The sequence below is a fragment of the Camelus bactrianus genome, chromosome 1 (genome assembly GCF_048773025.1).
Source record: "Camelus bactrianus isolate YW-2024 breed Bactrian camel chromosome 1, ASM4877302v1, whole genome shotgun sequence".
Taxonomy (NCBI): Eukaryota; Metazoa; Chordata; class Mammalia; order Artiodactyla; family Camelidae; genus Camelus; species Camelus bactrianus.
The window spans coordinates 1814503-1833842 of NC_133539.1; the positions used below are offsets into that span (position 1 = coordinate 1814503).

At 56.1% G+C, this 19340-nt stretch overlaps 1 long non-coding RNA gene across 1 annotated transcript; it reads left to right on the forward strand.

The window, feature by feature from the left end:
• Positions 1-1433: 1433 nt before the first annotated feature.
• On the forward strand, positions 1434-4790 carry LOC123611739 (uncharacterized). Its single transcript, XR_006718822.2, has 3 exons — positions 1434-2689; positions 2804-2890; positions 3176-4790. It is a non-coding gene; the product is annotated as an uncharacterized LOC123611739 (long non-coding RNA).
• The last annotated feature ends 14550 nt before the right edge of the window (positions 4791-19340 follow it).

Genomic DNA, 19340 nt, shown 5'->3' on the forward strand with positions numbered 1-19340 from the left:
ATCCCTGATACTGTGGGTTGAGTTGTGTCCTCCAGGGAGAAATGTGCAAGCCCTGCCCCCGGTAGCGTGAAGGTGACTGTATTTGGAAATAGCGTCTTTGCAGATGTGATCCAATTAAGGGGCGGCAACACAGGGCCAGAGCGGGCCCTCACCCGGTATGACCGGTGTCCTTATAAGAAGAGGAGAGACAAACAGACAGAGAGAGATGACCATGTGACGAGGAAGGCAGAGATCGAGCTGATGTGGCTTCCAGCCAAGGAAATCCAAGGACTGCTGGCAACTGTCAGAAACTGCAAAAAACAAGGAAGGATCCTCCCTCAGCATTGTTGCAAAGAGAGCACGGCCCTGCTGGCACCTTGATGTTGGACTTCCTGCCCCCTGAACTGTGAAAGAATAAATTTCTGTTGTTTTAAGCCATGCCACTTTGTGGCCCTTGAGTACATAGCCAGAGGAAACCAATGCACCTGACGTGAGGGAGAGTTGGGGGAAAATGAGGGTATGATTAAAACAGTGTAAGGGAAAAAAACAAAGGCATGTGGAAAGGCCAGGAAAAACATAAAGCAGTATCGGGAAAGATGTGTGACAGCGTACACCACTGGCCTTTGCTATAAGCAATATTTCTTCAATCAAAATAACACAAACATTGTTTATAAATTAAAAATCATGATATTGAGAGGATGGGGAGGAGAAATTAGGATGCAAAAGAGCTAAAATCCAATCATTCATAGCAAGAAGCCAGCAAATAAGGTCTAAAAACAGTAAACCAAGAAGTAGCCACATGAACCTGGGTTTCCCTCTCTGTGGTGGCCACCCCTCCCCTGCTGCCCTCCCTCCCCATCCTGTTGACTGGCGGTGTGGGCTACGCCATGGCTGACCCTCGGGGGTCCCTGTCGTCAAAAAGTCATACCATGAAAAGAAAAAATGACATTGACTGTCTCAGACCACAAATAAGGTGTTTATACTGCTTCTCAGTGAATGGGCCAGGAGCACATGGCAGCTGTATTTCCATTTGGCCAGTAAGAGAATCAGTTCCGTCCAAGTTTGTACATGGATTCTTCCTGGCAGAGATATTTCATAGAAAAGAATAAAAGATGGTTAGATGATTGCCGTTAGACTAAATTTTAGGTAAATATATACATAAAAGCCTCCCAGAAGGTCGGGGGGGCCTTCCGTTCCAGAGTAGGCCAGTGGTTTGGATGTGAGAATTTTTTTTGGTTTTAAGTAGGAGAAGGAACTGCAGCAAGAAAGGAGGACGCCCGAGCTCTTTCCCAAGGCAGTGTCTCCTCTGCAAGATTGCAGTATTTGTCTTAGAAACCATCCTGGGTTAATTTTTGTTTTCTTGTAAGAAGCAGCAGGAATGGTAACAATTAGACCCCATCACCACAAAGAACAGCATTCCAAGGGAATTTCACATTTTGGGGAAAAAAAAGTGGAACTTTGGTTTACTTTGCTCCGTCCTGTAAACAGTCTCAGGCCTTGGTGCTGAGTACAGGGCCCACAGCTGTGAGTGGGACGCTGGCCCACCTGGGGTAGCACCGTGAAGAATGGGGATCCCGAGAGGTTTAGAGAGAATGGGCATGTTCCAGGCCTGAGTGCCTCTTCGAGGTGCCACGCCCGGCAGCTCCTCGGAGTTCAGACTCAGGGTGCAGAGCAGCCTGCGTCGTGCTGGTTTCGCTGGGGGCTCCCTGAAGCCCAGTGACGTGGGGGCAGAAGGGGAGGCAAGCGGGGCTGCTCCTTCCCCTGACCCCCCGCCCCGCCGCGAGCCGACGCCCAGGGCCCGGGTCCCCTCCCGCAGGGACCGCGCCGCCACAGCGGGAGCCAGCCGGAGCCCGTTCTCCTGGGACACTCGGGGCCGGCGGCCGGGTTCGGATGGCTGTGCTCACAGCCACCAGCTAGAGCGGGCGCCGGAGCCTCCTTAACCACACGGCTCGAATGAAAGTCCTCTTACTCTTCCAAGTGGCAAAATAAACATGCGTGTCAAGGTTCTGGACCAAGGCCACCCGTCTGTTAAGACGGATTTGCAGCTGTTTGTTGCTACTTATGAAATAATTGCGTCTTGTTTTGAATGTGGCTTTTCTTAAATGCGGTCTTGTTATGTGAGTTTTTGCAGCCGCTCCACGGATGTCTCCAGTCTCACGCTGCTTAAACGTGTTTTATGGTTATTTGGAGAACAGTTGTGCATGAGTTTGCTAGTAAGTGACCACAACCGAGCGGCTTAAAACTACGCCAATCTATTATCTTGGAGTTAGGAGGTCAGAAGCCCTAAATCGAGCTCGGTGTGCGGCCAGGGCTGCTTTCTCTCTGGCGGCCTCCTCGGCTTCCTCCTCCGCCTTTCAAGGGCGGCACCACGTCTCCTGCCCCCTCTGGCCTCTGCTTCCATGGCCACTTCTCTCTCCGACCTTTCTGCCTTCTGAGGATAACCTCCCTTCTCAAGACCTTTACTTTAATCCCATCTGCAAAGTCCCTTTCACCCTCTCAGATGACATAATCCCAGATCCCAGAGATGAAGGTGCGAATCCCTGGGGACTGATGTTTGGCTTCCACAACAGGACCTGATGGAGTCTGCAGAGCTTCCAGTTACCTGGGAAAGGGTTTGAAGACCGACACGGACAAAGGCTACCAGAGACGACCCTCGGATGAGAGCTCTCGGTGGTCACCTCGGCGGGCCAGCCTGAGGCAGGAGGAGAAGGTACACAAAGTGTCTTTTACATTCTTCGGATTTGTTTGTTTTATTAAGTGCAGTTATTATAAAATAATATTTCTTCAATTACAAAAAGAAAGAATGCTATGTTCCCATTCCCAGGATGCTGGTCATCGGAGGAGGTGCACCTGTGTATAAGGTGCTGCCAGCCGGTGCTCGTGCAGTGGAGAAGTTTGTACCAAGGGCCAGGTGAGCCCGGGGGGCCGGGGGGCCAGAAAAGAGGGGCCTCTCTAGGCCAGTGGCCTTCAAACTGGGGACGCAGCAATGCCTAGCACTTCCTGAGGGCACAGGGAGGGGCCCCTATGTTCTCTTCCAGTGTCCCTGGTGGCCTGCAAGTGTCCCCAGGACTCTGGGGCTTCCGGGTGCTTTGAGTCTCCCAAGGCACAGTGTGGGGGGCCAGGAGGGGAGGTGATGCTCTGCGGTCAGGGAGCCAGACCCTAGGGAGACCCCAACCCTAACTTCCCACCTTCTCAGCTGCTGCCAGTGCCCCTCCCGGGGGTGTGACACCACGGGAGGAAAAGCGCCCGGTCAGCCAACGGTCCAGGCCGAGGCTCTGACCCCGCAAGTGGGTGGGACAACGTCCTGCAGGACCACGTGGGCAAGCCGCCCTGGACAGAAGTCACATCCACTCGTGCTGCCGACAGAAACAAGCTGCCCTCCACCCGGGGTCCCAACCGGCCGTCGTGACACTCAGATCCCCTCGTCCCCTGACCGCACGGGAAGCCGGGCCTCTGAGCTGATGGCAGCAGCGGTGTTAACTGCTTCCTGCTGGACTCGTATTTATCACTGGTGAGCACGGAGCCTCACCCACGGCGCACACACGCGCACGCACTTGCACGCTCACTCCTGGGCTCACACACCTGAACCCAACACTGCCTCACACACACTCACCAGGGACACCAGCCTGGGCGGCCCCCCTTAGCCAACAGCGTCCCCTTCAGCCGCGCGGACTTCACGTTGCTGAAACACGGGGACAAGACGAAGAGCGATGACTTTCTGTGTTCACGGTGTAGTGAGCGGGCAGGTTGCCTCCACACGACTCCGCCTCCCTCCCGGCGCTCGCAGCACACGCGGCAGTACGCTGAAAAGAGTGACTTCACGGTCGCTTTTTTTTATTTTTAAATTTCTATTATTTTTCGGGGGGGGAGCTAAGTTTATTTTTAATGGAGGCACTGGGGAATGAACCCCTCCTGCGTGCTGACTACGCATGCGCTCTACCGCTGAGCCGGCCCCCAACCACCAGTTACCTCTTACATCTTGACGTGACTGCTTAAACTTAGGATGAGAAATTTTGGCCGTGGGAGACTGCATGTACACACGGGAGTGGCCAGATCACGTGAAAATGAGACTCTGACTCAGCCTTCAGCAACCTGCCCAGGTGGCCGACCCGCCGCCTCCAGGACCAGCCGGGGTGGCCGTGTGAGTCACCCTGGCTCCAGGCCAGACCGCTGCCTCCTGAGACCATCCCGGAAGCAAAAACAGTCGGCCCAGAACCGACAGAGCTTGGCCCGTGACCGCCCGCCGGCCTCCCTAAGTTTGTCGCCGATTCCAGCTCAGGACCTACGGGAGGGAGCCAGGTGTACACCCTGAACAGTCACAGGGGACGCGCTTCTGGTCCACCCCCACCTCCCCGCTGCCCCACGCAGCTCTTCCCGCCTCCAGGCTGCCCGGAACACTGAATAAAGAGCCTTTGACTTGGGTGGTCTTTGTTACCTCCGCTGTTGTTAGGCTGGGCAGGGGCCCGGCAGATGGGAGGGGGCACTGGAGACTGGGGGCTGGTGAGCGGCAGCCTCAACACCCAAATGTCATCCCATGGGCCACTGGGGACCGCCAAGGAGCTCGCTGAGGGAGGTGGCACCATCCATCAGTGTGGGCAGGGGAGCACACTGGCAGCGGGGGCTGTGGGTGCTGAACGGACCTGGAGACACGGGAGGTGGGGGGAGGTGCGCACCTCAGTCTTCCCCGACCCCCCCGGCTCATCCGACGGGGCAGAGGCTCGTCCCTGTCCCCGGGGGAACTGGAGAAGGCGCCTGTGCTTTAACCCCAGACAAGTCTGCACCCTACCTGGTCAGAGTCCATTCCAGGACGCCTGCCCCGTGCGGCCCCTCAGGGACCAGGCGCCTTCCCTCTGTGGCTCTGCCCTGCTCTCACCTAGGTGGGGACCAGGAGGAGTTTGGAGGCCCAGGTGTGGGAGGGCGGCAGGAGGGGCTCCTGGCCACGGGGCTGGCGTGAAATGCAGCCTGGGCTCCTGGGCTGAGGGGCAGGTGAGGATGAGGACGCAGTGACCCCACCACTCCCTCCCTGCTCCTACTTTCTTCCTTTGAAAAATGAGCAGAGATGGCTGAGAGGGTCAGTGCGGTGTTGCCATGGTGTCACACACACAGGGTCAGAGCACAGCCAGCCGGCTTGGTGCTCCCGGGTGTCAGCGAGTGTCCCCACTCTAACCACACCCAGACGACTGGGGTCCCTTGCCCAGGCCCCTCACATAGCCACCTGGGACCCAGGGTCCGGGCTCTTCATCCACTCATGTGACATCACTGACTGGGAAGCCATCACACCGAGGTGTCACAGACATGCTTAGGGAGGTGTCTTTCAGCCCTGGGTCCAGGAAGGGAGGAGGTCCTCCCATCACAGAGGCCTAAGGCCCTCTCCCCAGCCCCCAGGCCGCAGAAGGGCCCAGCTTCCCAGACAGAGCTCGAGCCCAGAGCACACAGACCAGAGACGCCAGCTGTGCGTTGTGCAGGTGTCCCGGGTAACAAACGAGACCAATGGCGACCTGCCATCAAGAGTGAGCTTGGTCAGCAGACCAGGCAGCCCAGCAGGAACCCAGCCTAGCTGTGTGGAGGAGGGAGACGGGTCAGCAGGTCCAGGGGCCTGGCTGGTGTGTTTGGTGGTGAGGGGGCAATCCAAGTCCTTGAGAGGAAGAGGAACCAGAAGCATCGTTCAGAAGCCACCACTGGCCTTTCTGGATCCTCACACCTCGGCCATACCTGGACTGTGAGCTGCACGGGGCTCCCAGCTTTTAAAACAATGCCAGTTCCCACACCTGTCATCCTCCTGAAGCCCTGAAGCCCACCTTTCTTTGCATGGGGACTGCAGGCGTCCAGGCGGGCAGTCAGCATGCAGGCGCCCAGTGTGGGCAGGGCTCGCCTCGCCCTGGGCGTGCATGGTCTACACCAGCCCCACCCGGACACAGCCGAGGAGCCGCCTGGCCAGCAGGGCGAAGGGGAGGGAGCACAACTGGGAGTGGCCGCGCATCACAACCACACACGGGGCACAGACGCCCCGCACGTGTGACGAGCAGACTGAGCAGGACCGGGTCAGTGAACAGACAGAGGTTCCCAAGGCCACCTGGAGGGGCGGAGGGCGGCCACGGTGGGAGGCTGGGGTGGGCAGCGCTGCTGGCTCCAAGGAAAGACGGGGTGGGGGAGGCGGGGGCTGGGCCGGAGGCGAAGCCTCTGGACAGCAGGGACGGGGTGCAGCCCGCCCGAGCACCTGCTAGAACCCTCGCACTCACCCCGCCTCCCACGGCCCGGCCCAGAGCACGCTGGGCCCTGGGACAGCGGCAGCCAGTGAGACCGCTTACGTTGTCTGACTTCCATCTGTATGTGCGTGTTTACTGTTTTTAGCTGAGTGTTCTGGGATGTCTGGGTCCGTCTCTGTGTTTACTCACAAATCCAAGCCAAGGTTAAGTAACTGGTCTTCATCAAACATTCACTCTATCCCAGAGCCAGAACCGGCCAGAAGAAGGACTAGAACAGAGGGAAATGTCCAGGGGAAAGCATGGGGAATGAGGCGGGAAGTCCCATAAAAAGACTAGCAGGACCCGCAGGCACGGCCACTACTCTCCTGCCAGCACCATCCCGTTCCCTGGCCCAGAGGCTCTATCTCACTTTTTGCTTCTGAAACGGCTTACTTACCCCTAAAATTCTATTGGTTCCCTGAGCTCACTTCTGATTGGTTATTTCCTTCACTCCTGATTGGTTATTTCTCTCACTCTTGATTGGTCCATTTCTACAAAGCTTGTTCCTAATTAGTCAACTTTTGTTATACCTTATTTGCATATGATGTTACAAAGTGTAAACTGGCAGCCTGTAAAAGCCGGTGTAAACCGACAGACGGGTCCTGAGCTTGGAGTGTTATCTCCTCTGGGCCCACTGGTGTAATAAACCTGAGTTTTCTCCAACTCTCCGAGTGCTGCTTGGTCTCTTGCCCGGATCCAGGCTGCTGTCACAACTGAGCTGGAACACTGAGCTGTAACACATTTTTTTCTACAACGTTTCCACATCTTCTTAAAGACACCCACCCACATGTCCACGTGCTGAAGAATGAAGTAGGACCCTCACCTCACACCTCACACAAAAATGAACTCAAACTGGACCGGAGGCAAAACTGCAGGAGCTACAACAGTAAAACTCTCACATGAAAACAGAGGACAAGCTTCACGACGTTGGGTTGGGCAGCGGTTTCTTGGATCTGACACCGGGAGCACAAGCAACAAAAGAAAAACTAGATAAATTTGATTTACATCAAAATTAAAACTCTTGTGCATCAAAGTATACTATCAACAGAGTGAAAAGACAAACCACAGAATGAGGGGAAATATTTGCGTGTCATCTAAGGGGCTAGTGCCCAGAATATACAAGGAACTCCTAGAACTCAACAGCAGAAAACAAATGGCCCTGATTTTTAAAATGGGTAAAGGACTTGAATAGACATCTTTCCAAAGGAGATAAAAAGAATTGGAAATAAGCACCTGGGAAGATGCTCAATATGGCTGATCAGGAGCAAATGCAAATCAAAACCACACAAGGAGGGAGGGTACAGCGAGCTCAGGGGTAGAGTGTGCACTTCACATGTACCAGGGCCTGGGTTCAATCCCCAGTACCTCCATTTTTAAAAAATTAAGTAAATAAACCCAATTACCCTCTCCCCCCAAAAAAAGAGTTTTGAAAAAATGCAGTGAACATTAAAAAAAGCAAACACAAAAGAGGTGTCACTTCACCCCCATTAGGCCGGCTATTATTAAAACAACAATACCATCAAATGGTAGAAAACAAAACCAAAGTGCAGGCGAGGATGTGGAGAAATCGGAAACTTTGCGCACTACTGGTGAGGATGTAAAATGGTGCAGCTGCAGCGGAAAACAGGATGGTGCTTCCTCAAAAGAATTAAACATACAGTCACCATACCCTCCATCTGGGTCTATACCCAAGGGAAGTGAGAGCAGGGACTTCAGCAGATAATTGCACACCCATGTTCACAGCACATTCACAGCAGCCAAAAGGTGGAAGGAAAAGAACTCGCACATCGTCCATCAGCAGACGGTGGATAAACAAAGTGTGGTCCATCCACACCACGAACAGCATTCAGCCTTAAAGAGGAAGCAAATTCTGGCACCTGCTACCAGGTGGATGAACCCGGAGGACGTTATGCTGAGTGAAATGAACCAGACGCCAAGGGGACAAATACTGTGTGACTCCACTTACTTGAGTTCCCTAGAGCAGTGGAATCCCAGCAGAGAGCCGGCGGCTGCCAGGGCCAGGGCGCCTGTCTAACGGGCGTGGTGTGTCAGTTCTGCGACGTGAGGCAGTCCTGGAGGTAGACGGTGGGGGCGGTTCCACAGTGGTGTGGGTGTACGCGATGCGGTGAAGTGTGCGCTTAAAAATGGTTAAAATGGTAAATGTCATGGTGTATATATATATATATATACACTATAATTTTAAAAAACGGGCTACACATAAAAACATAACTATTTTTATCATAAAAAGTTAAGCTTTATAGATCATTAACTTCTTTATAGACACAGCAGAGTTAGCATTAAGCTATAATTTAGCCAAACAACAACAAATTTTAGTAGAAAGAATGCACCATTTCAACCTTTTTGTAGTAGTTATCTTCAAAGGTAAGTTTAGGAATAACGTATGATTTCCATTAGAGTTGCGATTTTACGCTGAGAGTTGTTCAACTATTTAAGCTTGTAAGACAGTATCAGAACGGGTGTGTGAATGTGATCTGTTATAAGCTTAATTCATTAGATAAAGAGTAATTGAAGTGTTGAAGAGGATTGGTGTGTTTGTGGTGTAAATGTTTCTTGTCAGGTATTTGAAATGCTTAAAAAGAAAAATGGCACATTAAATTATAATAGAACTTAAAGGGAATTTAAACTTAATAAAAAGCTAAAAAGGCATGAAGCCAGCATTAGGAAGGCCAGGCTTGCTGGGCCCTGAGCTGGATCAACCAGGTGAACTCGTTTTCAAACAAGATAATGTCTGGTGAAGAATATCCCACAGCGGTGAGGCGGGAGTGGCATCTGCTGATTAAGGCAGCACCCGGGGGACAATGCCCTGTCACCTCTCCCCCCAAAGTATCTGTTGTCACCACTGCCCTGCAAACCCAACCCACTGTTTGCTTCCCAAGTGAGAACGTCCCCCGTGTAAGCACAGCCACGTGGTACTGAGGCGTAATCCGAAGGGAGGCCTTGGTTCCAAGCTGGACCCGCGGTCCCTGCCCGGCCCCTGCCCAGAGGCACGGCAGGAGGGTGGGCAGGACCCCGGGCTGGGCAGCACATCCTGCCCCAGGACTGTGGGGGCTGTAACCGAGGGAGTCAGACCCATCCCCAAGGAACACGGAGGGAACGGTTGCTTCTCTAGCAAAACAGACCAAAAAATGACCAAAATGACCAAAATCAGTCCTAGAACTGGAACATTTCAAGTCCAGCTTCCAGAGAAGAAATTAGAAAGGTGGCTAAAGCTCTCTCTTTGGCAAAATTCAGCTTTGAAGTTCAAATTCGGCTAAATTTTATTTACTTTTTAAGTCGATATTTCCATCTTGTGTAAACTTTTCTAGACACAGGAAAAAGATGGAAAGCCTCCTCTAATGTATGAAAACACAGCTTTCATAACGGTAGCGTGTGAAAATGATGCCATTTCACTTGAGTCCAGAGATGCAAACATTCTGGATAAAATAGTTGCCAAAATGTTCTGCAGAACTATCAGCCACGGTGCCAAGGTATCCAGTCATCGTGCTCGGCCACCCAGTGGGTTTACGTTAGCAGTGCAAGGACAGTTCAAGGGCAGGACGTCTGTCAGTATGAAGAAGAAAACTGAGTGAAGAAAGAAGAGGCAGAGAACCCAGGCTAAGCACTCAGAGAACAGAAGCTCCTTGATCGGTCTGCCCCCGGGCGGCCTGAGGGCGGGCCTCACTGGGGGGCTCATGAAGGCACGGAGAGGTGAAAAATCGGTCCTGCGTCCAGATGGACCGGGAAACCTCTGTGCGACAGAGAACTTGAGTGGGGAAAGGGCCTCCTCTTGGTTATGCTTGACCGCACCTCCCAGAACCCAGCTCAGACTGGCAGGTGCAGACGGGAGCGTAGGAGGAGGGGTGGGAGTCCCAGCCAAGGTCAGGAGCAGTGGGTGGCAGGGATGCCCGCTGCCCGGGCTCTGGTCTCAGCCCTCGTCTCTGCTCCTCGCTGGCGCTGGATGCCGCCCTCCCTCCCCTCCCCCGGCCACGCGCGAGTCCGCCTGGCGGGGACCTGGACCACTCGCGGTCTGAGAACATTCCGCCCTCAGTCCTGGCGTGCTGGGCAGGTTGCCGCAGCTCCACACTCCTGAGGAAGGGGTCTGACGGGCCTGCTGGGCCCGGTGCCCACCCGGCTCAGAGGTCAGGGCCAGGCAGGGCAGGGCCTTGGGCAGGGGACGGGCAGTTCAGAGAGTAGCCCTCTCCTCAACCCCCGAGGAGGCCGCAGACTGCAGGCCAGGGAAGCTGGGCCAAGCACGTCAGCCAAGGGTACGCGGGGGCCTCCAAGGAGACAGAGTGTTCTGCGTCTGTTTGGTGGTCACAATAACAGCAAAAATGAGCAAACCAGCTCTGAGGCCGCGCGTGCACAGCACCCTGAGCCCTCCCGCTCAGCTGACGGAGGGCTCCCGTGACCGCCTCTGCTACAGGTGGGGAAACTGAGGCTGGGAACGGCTAGATAGCTTGCCCACAGCCAGACAGCTGGTCATCCCGGTGGCCAGGCTCTGGTCTGGGCTCCTGAACCCTCACCTGCCTGCTTACCTGTGACAAGTAAGGACCGTGGAGTGCATCTGGGAGAAGCAGCCCTGCCCCCCGGCCCAGGCTCACCGACACACATCCTCAGCAGGTGCAGACTTGCTTTTTCAGAGGAAGAAACATGAACAAACTGAACAGAGACAGTAATCAAAGACACAGTAGAAGAAAGTTTCTTGAACTGAAGACCAATCTCAATCTATTTAACAAAAAGTCTTGTTGGTACCAAACAAAATTAATGACAATCTGGTGAGAATCTTCAAGTAGAAAACATGAAAGGAAGACACTCAGAGTGGGGCAAAAGAGTTCTGTGCAAACACCAGGAGACTACAGAGGGCGGCCACAGCGCCACAGCTCCAGACCACGACGTCTGTACCCAGCCAGGTCATTCTGCACATGTACAGGCAGCAGGAAAAAAATTCTCAGATACAGGGGGTTCAGAAATTGTACTGAGAACATATCCTACCCGAAAAACCAACTCAAATAATTATCTGGGCAAATGAGCAGTGAGTCAAAATGAAGACCCACAAACAGTGATGGGCAGACAGGGGAATCAAGGTGATTGACACTAGAATTAAGTTCAAGTAGGTTATGTGAATAAAACATGAAAGTTACAAAAGACCTACTGCTAAAGTTAAACCTCTTCCACCTTATCAGGAACAATGGCCCTTCAGGGGTCACACTTCATAGCAGACAGGGGTGACATGGCAGGTAAGGCCTGGAAGAGGTGTGGAGGCCATCACATCCAGAGCCAGTACCAGACTCTCAGGGTCCCCTGCCCACCCCAGAGCCCTTTGGTGTAGCTTACCTAAGAAAGAGCACTGGTCCCCATCCCACCCCCATGACCTACCACATCCCTCCACACCTTCCTGTGGATTTGCAGCTTCTTATAACATTCCCTGTGTATGAATCAGGGTTCTCCAGGACAAACAGAACCAATAAGGGATATATCTCTAGCTATATTGGTATATAGATCTAAGTGGGGGAGGAGATTTATTTTAAGAATCAGCTTGGGCACTTGTGGAGGCTGGCAAGTACGAAGTCTGCAGGGCAGGCTGGAGGCCCAGGAAGAGCTGATATTGCAGCTCAAGTCTGAAGGCCGTCTGGAGGCAGAATTCCTTCCTCCTCAAGGGACCTCAATCTGTTTTCTCTTATGGCCTTCAACTGATTAGACGAGGCCCACCCACCTTTTGGAAGGCAATCTGCTTTACTTGGAGTCCATTGATTTAATTTTTTTTAACTTGGGGATATCTCATTTTTTTTAATTGAAGTATAGTCAGTTACAGTGTGTCAATTTCTGGTGTACAGCACAATGTCCCAGTCATGCAGATACATGTATATATTTGTTCTCATTTGTTTTCATTAAAGGTTATTACAAGATATTGAACATAGTTCCCTGTGTGATTTAATGTTAATCTCATCTTTAAAAAATTTTTAATGCAACATCCAAATGTGTTTGACCAAATGTCTGAGTACCGACCATGGCCCAGCCAAGCCAACACATAAAATTAACCATCATGCCTTATCAATCTTTTAAAAATTATATTTTCCAGAAATTGTAAGGAGAGGCAAATATCCTCCTTTCTAAAGAGTGGACCACCTAATCTTACCTCACACACCATGGGTTATTTCTACCACTTGAGTCTATACTTGTTATTACATTTCAAAACCATGAAGTTTCATTCTGAATTACACAGTTGGGGCAGGGGAGTGGGACCGCTAACGGCATTAATCTCACCCTTACTATTGGCATGTTTTCTTGCTACTTTATTCATGCTGAATAATCGGACGGCAAACCACAGCCCTCATGCCAATCCTCCCTGAAATATTTCTGTTTGCGTCTCTTAAAAAATACACATATTTTTCCCATAAACAACTTCATAAGCTTAACAAAATCAGGGCAAATTCTTTTGTAATGTCTAATCCTCAGTTCATGTTCCAATCTCCCAAATGGCCCAAGAACATCTTCTACAGCTGGTCTCTCCTGGAGAGGACTCAACCCAGGCTGCACGTGATCTGTCACAGCCCCGGGTGTGGGGTCCCTGGAGCACAGGCCGCCCCAGCGGCGCTGACAGGGAGCCAGGCCGGCGTCATGCGGAACGCCCACAGCCAGCGTTGGCCTGGCAGCTGGTTTTCCCATCCCTTGTCATCCCTGCGGCTGCAAGTTCACTCTGAAGGCTTCTGGACTCCAGTTTAACTCTGTTTGGCAAGAGTACCCTGTGGCAGACGTTTGCGGAGTTGAACCATAGCACGAGACACGAAATTCTACTGTCACCCTGTGGTGGGGCCAGCGCAACCTCGGGATTAGCTCCAGGAAACGCCGCCGGCCCACTGAGCGGGGCAGCGACAGCCCCCGGCTGGCCGCCCTGGTGCCGCAAAGGCAGCTCGCAGCCACTGGCAAGGAATCCAGGGTCAGCCCTGAAACGCGGGGCAGGGTGCTCAGAAGCGCTGGGCCTGCTCCTGCCCCTCGGCGTCGCGGCCTCCCCGTCTGGGGCGGAGGCCTGTCTCCCGCGGGGGCGCCGCTGCTGGCTGGGCCTCGGTCCTCAGGCAGGTGAGCAGGTTGATGACTGGATGAGGTGGGGCCCTCGGGGGGGTTGGAGAGCGCCCGTCAGGAGGGGTGACCTCTAGACACACTGCTCACAGTGGATAGCAGCCTGGGCACCACGGGAGCGTGACCCCAGACCTCCAAGTGGCACCTGCGTTTCGCGGGCCCCTCGTGACTGAAAAGCCCTGGCGTGGATGGGACTCTGGTGGAAGGGACAGCAGGCCAACCCCAGCACTAGGTCAGCAGGGGACTGGGGGGGTCTCAGCCCGAGGCTGCTCCCGTGATCGCAGGACACTCTGCCAAGGGATCTGAGCACGTGATTCCGCAACTAACCCGCTGACCTGCCGTCGGGGAGAGGATCTGGCCGCGGCCTCAGGACACAAGCCCTCTGGGAGCCTGGAGTCTTCCGTTGCTGGTGCTGGCTGAGGGACAGCGGGACACCAGGGAAGGACTGGGACGCCCTCCAGCCCAGAGAGCAGCCCCTGACTGACAGCCAACCGGAAAACAGGGCTCTCGGGCCGGTACCTGCAAGGAACTGGGTTCTGCCGACAGCTGCTGTGAGCGTGGAAGGGCCTGTGCTGCACTGAAGCCGTGGCCTGGCCAGCACGGGTGTCGGCCCCGAGGCCCGGACCAGGCCCAGCCACGTGGGGCCAGGCCTCCCACCTGCAGGCCGAGCTGCCAGTGCCGTGGTTCTTCCGCGGACTGACTGACTTGTTTCTGTGGCGAAGTACACGCCACGTGAAATTCGCCGCGTTCCCTGTTTTACTCAGTGGCACTAAGCAATTCGCTGGTTTGTTCTGGAACCTGCCGTCTACCCAAACACGCTGGCTGGACAGGCCCCGAGTCCAGGTCTTGAGGGCGCACTTGGAGAAAGTGTGGGTCCTGGCCAGAGGCCACGGGAAGCCCCAACTGGCTGCTGGGGTGATTTGCTTCCTCCAGGCAAGTCCCGGCTGTGTTTACTTTCTCCGAGCCACCTGCCAGGGAAACTCCACACCCAGAACGTGGAGATTAGCTTCCAGGAGAACATTCCACCAGCGCAAGCCGCGGGCACAGGGAGGAAGTGAGTGGGCCCCCTCCAGGCCCGAAGGCCCCGAGCCAGGGCTACCTGGCGAGAAGAGCAGGACGTCTGGCCGCCCTTGACCTGGGGCACCTAGGCGAGCAGGCCGCCTTCCCTGGGCATTCGAGCACCCGGGCTGCGGGTTCGTCCAGGGGAGGGGCAGGAGGGGCCGGTTAGCACTTGGCGTGTCTCGGGGGGCTGCTGACAGGGCCCCCAGGCACTGCCTCTGGGCCAAACCTGCTGGTTCATGACAAGAAACCTGTAGGAAGGCTGCTGTCCAGAACTCCCCCAGCCCCGGTCACCTAGGTCACCTCTGGTCAGCTGGGCCGCATGACAGGGCGCCTCCCTCCCGGAGAAGGGTTTCTGCAGAAAGCAGGGTCTCTCTGAGGAGACATGAGTCCGCACACATGAACACAAGTGCAATGCACCCACACGTAGAGGTGCAGGGGCTCAGAAGTCCGCCCCACACCGTGCCGCCACCGCCGTCCCCTCCTGGGACCAGACGGGCGTGGGCATGGGGGGGGGTGCGTCTTGGTTCCTCTTTTGGCCACACCAAGACTCTCGTCCTAGAATCTTCTTTCTGCCCATCAAATTGGAATGTGAGTAACTCCCTTTCGAGTCCCCCAGCCTCAGGTTTCTTATTTAAGTTTTCCCTGTCGCAGGAAGCCCAAGTGAAGGTGGGGCCAGGCCTGCGGGCCTTGCGAGCCTGCCCAGCGCAGGGCCCTGTGTCTGCGTGTGGCGCAGTGCGGCCTCTCTGTAAGGTTCTAGAGAGGGTCCTGCGAGCCGACAGATGCCGGGCCACTCCGTCAGGGCGCAGGGAACGGCGGCTGCCAGCCACACGGCCGCAGAAGGGCCCGCGCCCCTGGCGTGGAGTCACGACGGGGGGTGGGGGGAGAGAGCAACACAGCAGAAGCCGGTCCGTGCTCAGGGCACGTCTTCCTCCCGTGAGACTTGACACACGTTCACATCCTGAGACGTAAGGGGGCCCTCTGGCTTGTGCGTGGGCGCCCTTGAACCTGATGCTGACCGAAACAGCACCTGCGGCCCGTCAAACACGCACCGTCCATCGGCTTCAGTTATCACAGAAAAGGGCACGCTGACCAGAAGGAAAGAAGGTCCGTGTTGAAAACACAGATGAAGCGCCCTCCCCGGGCGCCAGTGCCGGGCCTCCTTCGGTGATGAGACCCCACCGGGTGCCGAGGCCGCGCTGACTCGCTGCGTCTGCCTGGCTGCTCCTTTTTTTGAAACCTTGAAGGGACACATCCCTGACTTGCCGAATGCTCTTTGTTCTGACAAGACGCAAAGCTGTGCTGGGAGCCCTGCTTCTCCGGAGCGGTTTCTCGGAGGAGGCTGGGAAGCGGGCTTCCGGGCTCGTCCTCAGTTTGGCTCAGATAAAACTCTTCTATTCTAATCATTGCTTGTTTGCTGGTTATTTTTGTTGACAGACTACACTCCAAACACAGACGTGTGGACTTCAAGACACGCCTTTCCACTGCTGTCAGCATGTGCGATGTTCTTTCTGATGCACTTTGTGGGGAATTTGGAAAGTACAGAAGAACACAGAGAAGAACCCAAAAACCACCCTCTTTGTGGCCAGCAACCGCCAGCTGTGAGTGTCGCTCCCAAGCTCTAGAGAGGGGCCAGTTATACTAAAGATCTAACCAAGACGTTGACCGTGTCCATGAGGACAGGAATCCTGCTAAATCCGACCCAGAATCGGCATTCACTTTCTGCCCTGGGACCTACCCCAGCACCACAAGCTGGGGACAGAGCAGGCGGGGCTGGGGGGTCCCTGACTGAGGAGCAGAGCGGGCTGAGGGTCGCAGTGGGTGGGGACAGAGGAGGGGATGGGGTGGGGGTGGGTGGTCGGTGGCCCTGTTGGTGGCTGTGTTCCCAGTTGAGGGTGGGGACGGGCTTGGGGTCTGTAGCTTGTGGTTCAATTGCTTGGTCTATAGGCAGGTGCCCCACCAGGATCCTGGCCCTCCTTCTCCTCGCTGCAGGCTCCTGCTAACCCAGGAGCAGCTCCCTAGACCCCAGGAGGGAGCTTCAGGCCCCTCGGGTGGGGGCGCATCAGCAAGGAAGGCTCAGCGGTCTCCTACGGGCCTGTCTCCTCCCTAACTGCCCTGAAGCAAGAACGGGAAAGCCCTTCCCGGCTCGCACCCTCTTGCCCAGCCCTGGGCGCCAGCAAGGATGGAGACCCCTCGGAAAGGGCTCAGCTCCCCGTCAGACTCCTCCACCTGCCGGCATGGTCATGCAACACCTCCCTTTGTCAGACAGCGACCCCAGGACTGCACCTGCCCAAAGGGCATCCCCCCGGAATCCCAGCATCCAGACCCCACTCCCCGGCATTTCTGGCTCACAAGACCTTACACCATTTTGCCATTTTTAAACAACATACAATAAAGACATGAGTTTAGGTTTTAAAAAAAGTGAATTTCCCACCTGCATCTCATCACAGATGAACTTGATAACATTCAAATATAAAAAAGCCAGTGTCAGCCTCCACTTGTCCTGCGATATACGTTGCTCATGTCACTTACACAAGACAACGTATTTCGAAAGTGATGATGTTTTTAACGCACTGCCATGGATTTGATTTGGGGACGAACTTTCTTGGAAACATGGGTGATGCTTAACTCCGTGTCTCAGTCACGGGCACCAGGCCCACCGTCCTCAGCCGCGAGCGCCACACTGAGAAGTCCCCCGGCCGGTTCCGTCAGGTCCAAGTGCTGCCTCCAGGTGCAAACATGACCTCCAGCAGGCTCGGGCGCTCTTCTCAGCAGAAAGTGGGGCCGGAGGTCTTCAGGAGAAAGGCACCCGTGGACCATGCCTGGCCCAGACCCCCCGCCCCGGTGCCGGCTCCCAGGGACAGCCAGGTTCTCAGGGAGAACTCCAACCTTTCCCAGAGACGCCGATCTGCAGAACCACCGAGTTCCTGTCGATGGCAAGTGAATTTACACCTCTGTCCTCGGTGGATGGTCTCTGTGGAGGAAAAAGGTACAAATGTCTGATGTTTCTCAACAAGTCTGCATGTGTGTAACACATCTAAACCAGTAAAGCTGTGTGGACACGCATCCCAGGACGGAAGGACAGGAGAGACGTGGGCCCAGTGGAGGGGACAGGCTGGGCAGGTGGACACGGGTGAGAACGTGACCTCCCGCAGGCTTTTCTGAGCCAGCTTTGGGGCCCACCGAGGCCCCCCAGATCGCCCCAGGTTTAAAGGAATGTCATCTGTCCAAATCCTTCTCTATGTCAGTCATTTTGCAGAAATCAAGATGATGTTGCCCTAAAAACTAGGCTCCTTTCTTGGCCCAGTGGGAACCTGCCTGGGGGAAGGCTGGGCGCCCGGAGAGGTCACATCCACGTCCCCTGGACACTGGACCCAGCGGGAGCCTGCCTGGGGGAAGGCTGGGCGCCTGGAGAGGCCACATCCACGTCCCCTGGACTCTGGACCCAGCGGGAGCCTGCCTGGGGGAAGGCTGGGCGCCCGGAGAGGTCACATCCATGTCCCCTGGACACTGGACCCAGCGGGAGCCTGCCTTGGGGAAGGCTGGGCGCCCGCAGAGGCCACATCCACGTCCCCTGGACTCTGGACCCAGCGGGAGCCTGCCTGGGGGAAGGCTGGGCGCCCGGAGAGGCCACATCCACGTCCCCTGGACACTGGACCCAGCGGGAGCCTGCCTGGGGGAAGGCTGGGCGCCCGGAGAGGCCACATCCACGTCCCCTGGACTCTGGACCCAGCGGGAGCCTGCCTGGGGGAAGGCTGGGCGCCCGGAGAGGTCACATCCATGCCCCCTGGACTCTGGACCGACACCCTCCTCACCTGAGACTTGAGGCTGGTGTGGCGCTGTGGGCCAGCTGCCCTTGGCCCAGGACGCAAGACCGGCTCTCCCTCGGGCCCGTGCACCCAGCCTGTCGGCTCACCTGCCCTCCACCCTCCCGGGTGCCAGGGCTACAGGCACGCGTGGGCGCCCTGCTGCTGGGGGTTGGGGGCAGTGGCAGGCCCACCCACAGCAGGAAAGTGCTGGGGGCCCTGGAGCAGGGGCCCGGGTGGACGGAGCACAGTGGACCTGCTGTCCACCTGAACCGCCCCCCTCACAGTGACCGGCGGCTGCAGGTTCTACTGGAGGAGGCTGACCCCAGCCATGCGGAGGAGCCAGCCTGCCCGCACGGCCAGGAGCAGGCAAGCTCAGGCTGCTGTTGGGGTTTTGAGCACTTCACTCAGGTGACAGCCACCTTCCAGGCCTGCAGGGACACCAGCTTGGCTCCTGCTGGGTGCCAGGGCACACACTTGGCAGGAAAGGCCGCCCCCGCCCTGGCAGTGCCAGCAGCGTCTCCGCAAGAACAGCTCACTTCCTGCAGCCCGGCCTGCCTCCGGGCCGGCTCCCGCCTGGAGGAACGGAGGACTGTGAGCAGGGCAAGTCCCCCGGCTGCTTCCCAGGAAAGTCCCAGCAAAGTCCCGCTCCCTCCCGACATTTGCAAGAGGCTTATTTTAGCCCAAGGAGGAAAGGGGATTTCTTTCTCCCGAGTCCAAGTCTGACAGGCAGCATCGTGCCGGACACGTGTCCCCGGCCCTGCTGACCGTCATCAGCCCGCCCTGCAGCCACAGAGCCCTGCTTCTGCGGGTGGGGCGGGGTGGGATGAGGCTGCCCCCGCAGGGGAGGTGAGGGGCCCCCAGCCAGGCCGGCTCCCGCCTCACCCCAGGACTAGGGGACTGCCCACTCCCCCAGGCCAGTGCCCACACCGCCGCAGGACTGGGGGCACCAGACGCTTTCCCCTAGCACCTTGCGTCACACCTTTCTAGGCCTTCATCTGTGCCCGAGCGGAGCGGCGTTGCGGCCGCCCCTGGCCAGTCGGAGCCTCTTTCCCGGGACCACAAGCACAGAAGCCTTGTGTGTCGGGTGAGAAGAAGGTGAAATTCCAGAGCAGAGGGGTGTCCTGCAGTCCAGACAGTGGGGCCCCGTGGGACCCTAGCTGGGGGACAGTGG